Genomic DNA, 5,902 nt, shown 5'->3' with positions numbered 1-5,902 from the left:
AGCTGAACCCTAGAGCCGTGGTGGTTCTGCAGTACAAATACAGTCATTCAGGGGTGATCCTTTGCTTGGATAAAATGCTTCCATTCAAAAGAAACGATAGTGTTTGAATTAATGAAGTTATAACTGAAGTTTTTCCACGATGCTATCTTAAAACAATAACCTAACAGTGGTACCCACAGCCTAATCAAAATCAGGCTTTGTGGTTTTAGGTGATACACAAACACTTCTCTAGACCTGAGGTAAAAAATGTGGGGCATTTCTAAGGGAATTAAGAACCTCAAACTCACCTTCTGAAGTAATCTTGCTACTTAGGAGCAGCTTTTTCAAAGTGTTTATTGCCCCTTTCAACAGTAGCAAAGGGTAAATGATAAATAGAGAGCTGCAAGTCATAGGTATAGATTTCAGCAAGCCTGAGGTACCAGTGCATAAGTCTGCAGCTATTCACACCTATGAACTTCTCGAAACCTGAGCCTAGATACCTCCCTAATTAAAAAAAAAAAGGGGGGTGGAATTAATACCACAAAGCCTAATCATGAACAGAGAAATGTGAGCCAGAATACCTTTAGAAAACAATTTTCAAAGGTATATTTCCCCCTCAAATTGTAAATAAGCTGCCTGAGAGAGTTTATTGTATGAGGTTAGTTACAGAAATAACTTGATTCTAGCAGGCATCAGTCTGTCTGCTTAGCTGGCATGTTGTTCAGCAAACCCATAGTTAGCTCCTATGCCACTGTTGAAAATTGTCTTTAGAGTTCCCCTGAAGTATCTGTACTGTACCTGGGAAAGGAATGCACAAAGGAACAAAGTTGTTAAAAGAAAATACTTAAAACAAAATAGGGGGTTTTGTGTTAAAAGAAATCATACCTCTTGTGTAGTGTGCCTTCAAAATGTTAGAAGCATTTTTGTCTGAAGCAGTCCTGTGAAGTGAACAGAAGGCAGAAGGAAAGCTCCTTAAAGGCTCAGGCTCGCTTTGAGCTTTCACTGGTAGAAATGGGTTTTGACTGGTGTCTTGTGTAAATTAATTTAATCTCACTTGTGCTGGAAGGACATGTTGTCTCTTGATCTTACTGCTCACAGATGCTTTTCTTTGTGTACCAGAGAGACAAGAAATCATAGCACTTAAAAGAAAGAGGGAACGAGGATTCTCCCTCTGCAACCTGCAACCTCCCTCCCTGTAACCATTCTTCAGCCACAGGAGTTTCTGTAAGTGCTGTTTTGCTTCTCCCCTCAGCTTCCCAGCACTGTCCTAAAGTTCAGACCATCACTAGCACAACTGGGTTGAGATGAGATTTTAATTAAACTGGTGGAATCGGGAAGAGGGCTTGAGCATGGCTACAGTGTAAGATATACTTGAGAGATTTTTTTACTGTGTCTGAACCAAGCTTGAGTTAATCCTGAAGCTAATTTGAGATCAAAAGCACAGAGGATGTTTGAAATCTTATCTGAATCAGACTGCCAGATCATTTAAGGCAAACATTAAATGAAATTGCTTCAATTACTCCAATCAGTCAATCTTGGTAACTGAGATTGAGTTCTTCAGTTCAGAGGCTGATCAACTGCTGTTAGATTTGGGTAATAAATGGGGTAGATTAACTAGCATGTATTTCTTAATGCTGGGCATCTGGAAAGGTAACTCCTCCACATCTGGACCACACCATGGCACAGACACAGCTTGGTTTTCACAAGTCCAGGGCTGTTGTCTCCAGCATACAAAGGCTCAGGGTCAGCGTTTGAGTTTTGACCTACTGTCAGTTTAGGCACAAAAAAATTCTCACCTTTCCAGAGGCATTGCCTTTCTTGATAGACTTAGACCATTAGATAAAAAAATAGTGTAACACTCTCTGTGAAAATTGAGTGGCCATAGGAGAAGATTACTGCAGTATGAGATACTTACTAAAAATGTTTTAACTGAACCTACAGTACCCTAAAGTTCTGGCTGAAATCCTGGTAAAATCAGCTAATTTAAAAATGCACCTGTGTGTGAGGAGATTGGCTGTTTCATCTGCAGTGGTTTGTGTTAGAAGGTAGATAGCACAGATATCAGATTATATGCACAGAATTTTGCAGAGTTTTTTCCTAGCAGACCTTTTTTTCTCTGTTCTCTTTTCATGATTGGTTTTGGCTTGCAGTTCCCATGGTTTAGAGTTCAGGCTGGGCAGCTGGAACTCAAAACTGGAAATGTGGGGCTGAGCTTCTGGCCTCTGCTTTCCAGTGCCCACCCCAAGTAAGGTCCCTGGGTACATCCCTGCCTCTCTTCCCAGACTGTAAAATGACTATCAAAGGGTTTGCCTGCATTAAAAATTAGTTGAAGCCTCTGACCAACTGCAGAAGTGAAAGGGCTTTTACTTTTCCCTCTCATTTTAAGCTGCTTAGGACATGTAATGCATGGACTTAGGACATGTAACGCATGTCTCTAACGCATATCTTTCCTTTTGGTCATTCCCTCTTTTTTGGAATAAGAACAAAGTATAAAGTTGTTTCAGAAAAAATTGTTTGTTTCTGAAAAAAAAAAATTGTTGCTTTGAACTACAGATTTTCAGCTCCCAAAAATACAAACTTGTGGTTCAAACCAGAATCAGGCATAGGTATCTTCTTTTTCCTTGCTATAAATGCAGCTATTTCTGTACCCAAATGGAGATTCAGAGTAAGGCAAACAGATTCCTCAGGTGGGGCCTGAATTTGGATAAAAGTCTGAGGCCTCAACCCACCAAGTCACCTCACATGTAAAAGAGGCCAGAGGAATCAATAACATATGTAATTTACATCATGGCAGTAATAGTGGAATTTTATAGTGGCTTTCAGTTATAGCCTTGAAATTGATTTCTTTACCTTCTATGTATTAAATATGCATAACACTTGCTGGGAGCAAACCAAGTGATGTGCATTAGATCCCAGTACATCAAACGAGCCCTAGTGTAATGTTGCCACCCATTTATTTTGGGTGCCTGTGGTATATGGTAAGCTATGTAGCTGAAATATGCTTGCCTCTCTTTCCACATATGCTTTAGAAGTTCACAAGACATAGCTTTAGTATTATTAGCAAATTGTTATTTAATAAAAAAAAGGGCAAATTCTTTGGTAAATATAATAAACATCTGGTTGTGATTGGGGAAGAGATTGCTATTTGAAGTCATTCGGAGAGGTTGATAATGCTTCTCCTAAAACTGTCTACAAAATCCCCTCCCTCTTTTGCCCTAGGGGCTTCAAAAATATCTTTCTTTTCCCCTTTGATATCCTGACACTTTCTCTCAGTAAAGGTCTAGTAGAAACAGTGCTTAAGATCCAAGGGAAAAGTTCTTATCTATTGCCTCAAACTACAGCTTTTACCTGCTTCACACCTGTAGTTTGATTGATAACACTTTACAAGATGCGATAAAGACAGTTAATGCCATTAGCAATATTCACATGCTGGTAATCTTTGCTCAGAGTTATATGTTCAGTCATTACCAGTAGGAGTTTCTATTTTCAACTGCAAGGCAATTTATTGGGGTGTGCAAACTTCGCTGAGGACATGCAGTCCCAGCACAAATATGACCAAGCACATTCTTGTTCCATGATTAGATCTGTATGAAAATGAGGAGGCAGTGCCTCCAGTTGTGAACAAACCTGTTTCTGTGACAACGTGAGATAGCAGCTGGGAGATTTGGCACACAAGCTCAGCAAGAAAAAAATCCTTATTCCTGCCTATGTCTTCTCAGATGTGATGTACAGCCTGGTGAGATCCTACGTGGGTTTGCACACCAGATTTCAAATGCCTTTGGGAAATGACAGATATTTTAGCAAAAGCACAACCCTGTACTTTGTTCTGCAGTTTTCTTATTTCACAGCCCCAGATTTTGGAATGCCATACTGGCTCAGAGATTCTGGTTTTTTCCCTGATCTAGCTTCTTGGGTGGTTACTGTTTGTTTTCACAAAATGAGCATATGCTGATCTGTAGTGGTGTAAATTAGTTTTCCCAGGTGCCAGGTAAAACATCAGAGATTCAAACTAATAAAAAGAAGCAAAGAAAAAAAAAGAAAGAAAATCAGAAAGCAGGATCATCTTAATGTCCCCTGGGGCTGTACAGTAGTAGCAGTGGGAAAAGAAAATTTCAGCATGGTGGGTCTGGGAGAGAGGGATAAGCCAAGCCTATAGGACACCCAGAAGTTGAGGGCTATCACTTGGACTGCTGGCATTTAAGAACAGTCCTGCCAGATGAAGCGTAATAACATTTACACCTACCAGTCTACAGAGCAAGGCAAGGAAGAATCAGTTCCTGGTCCTCTGAGCATGCCAGGCTTGTCTCAACTTTGGTCTTCTTCCAATGCAGTGCTGCTCTCTGTGCCTACATAGTGTTAAATCCCACCCTGAGAAAAAACTTTTCAACAACTGTGGCTGTCTGTAGAAGGACACATCACTCTGATCAGCTCCTGAGTTAAGGTTATTAAAGAAACAAGTATTCCTACTCATTCCAGGTGAAATGGCAGGCACCAGCTGGCTGGAATTCTGTCCATAGAAGAGTGCAGAGGTCTTTTTCCCATCCCTCTTCTGCATCACAAAAAAAAAAAAAAAAAAAATATATATATATATAGACAATGTTTGTAAAGCTCTTCCTGACCACTCATTCTGTAGGGAAGTGTTTTAAGACTTTTTTTTGTGTGTGATATTTTTAAATAACATCAATGATCTTTGTAAAGGACAGAAAGCCATACCTTAAATACCTGCTCAAAAAGCAACTGTATTGATCTTATCAGGATAGTTATGCTTTTTAATTGTTCACTTCCATTGCAGAGAGTTGCTAATTAAAGATGTCATGTAGACCCACACAGGAAGGAAAGAATTTCACAAAATATCCTGTTTCCCACCCATTGGATGGGAATAGAGTGGGGGGAGAGAGAATGAATCAAAGGATGAGCACAAGAATATAAAGCTAAAGCGGCAATAGTGACAATAAGGGTTTGTTCTTTTCCACAGGAGCCTGTCCCAAGAAAGGATTCCTGATGGGACATTTCCTGTTCACATTACTGTCTTTCTCATGAGAATCCACTCTCAGACCCCATGCCTCCTTGTGGTGTCTGACAGATGGTGGGTCCAAGTGGACCCTGACTGAGCAAAGAAAGGAAGAGTCAACGACATGAGACAGTACTGGTGGTGCTGGATTGTGAGGCATAATCCACAGCCAACATTCATGTTACAAGAACTGCAGCAAGAATAAAATATACTTATGTGATTGCTTGTGGCTACTCCATAAAAATAATGCAAGAGATCTCAAGAATGCAAAGATGCTTCAAGAGTTTTATTCTGTTTTGGCTAATGCATGTTAAATTATACCTATGGGGTCCTGTTCCTGTGAAAAGATTTCTTGAGAAGTGTTAAGCATATCTGACGCTTATCAAGAATGCTTAGGAATAATCAACATATATTTGATACTCTGTGCAACTGCCCTTGGAATAGCTGTTCTGCCAGTGGCACTTTTGGTCTAAATTTCTACTCCCATCTGTCTTGAGGGTTTGAGAAAGCAATATTTGCTAAGTAGATATGGTAAGGATGCTGTTCAGCTGTGCAGTGGCATGCTGTGCCTATGTGCCTGGCACCCTGCGTCTCTTATTGAGAAACCAGACCCTTCCATTAATAATTCACACATTCTGGGCCTAGAAATCTCTGCCTTTAACTTGGTACCTCTTGTAGATGCCAAAAGAAACCTATTCAGACAACATTTGACCTATGGAAAACATCTAAGATTATTTTTTTAAACTGTTGGGTAGGCTTTGGTAAAAGGAATGAAAAACAAAAACAACCAACCCAAACTTATTAACCAGGTGTCTAAATCCAAGTTTCAGAAGTTCAGTAAACACCAAGATGTGGAGAATATAATTGGGACATAAAACCATAACAGAAAGTATGTGAGGCAGAAATAACAGA

At 39.9% G+C, this 5,902-nt stretch overlaps 1 long non-coding RNA gene across 1 annotated transcript in view; it reads left to right on the top strand.

Annotated features, from left to right (window-relative positions):
- Nucleotides 1-5,251, top strand: part of LOC146441582 (uncharacterized) — a 163,168-nt gene extending 157,917 nt beyond the window's left edge. The window contains exons 7-8 of the long non-coding RNA XR_014849973.1: nt 1,099-1,203; nt 4,955-5,251. This is a non-coding gene — a long non-coding RNA (uncharacterized LOC146441582). The remainder of the gene's footprint in view (nt 1-1,098; nt 1,204-4,954) is intronic.
- Nucleotides 5,252-5,902: the final 651 nt, after the last annotated feature.

This window comes from Lichenostomus cassidix, chromosome 2 (genome assembly GCF_008360975.1).
Source record: "Lichenostomus cassidix isolate B80296 chromosome 2, HeHo_3.0, whole genome shotgun sequence".
NCBI lineage: Eukaryota > Metazoa > Chordata > Aves > Passeriformes > Meliphagidae > Lichenostomus > Lichenostomus cassidix.
Note: the sequence above shows the minus strand (reverse complement) of the source record. Positions and strands in the feature narration are given on the sequence as shown.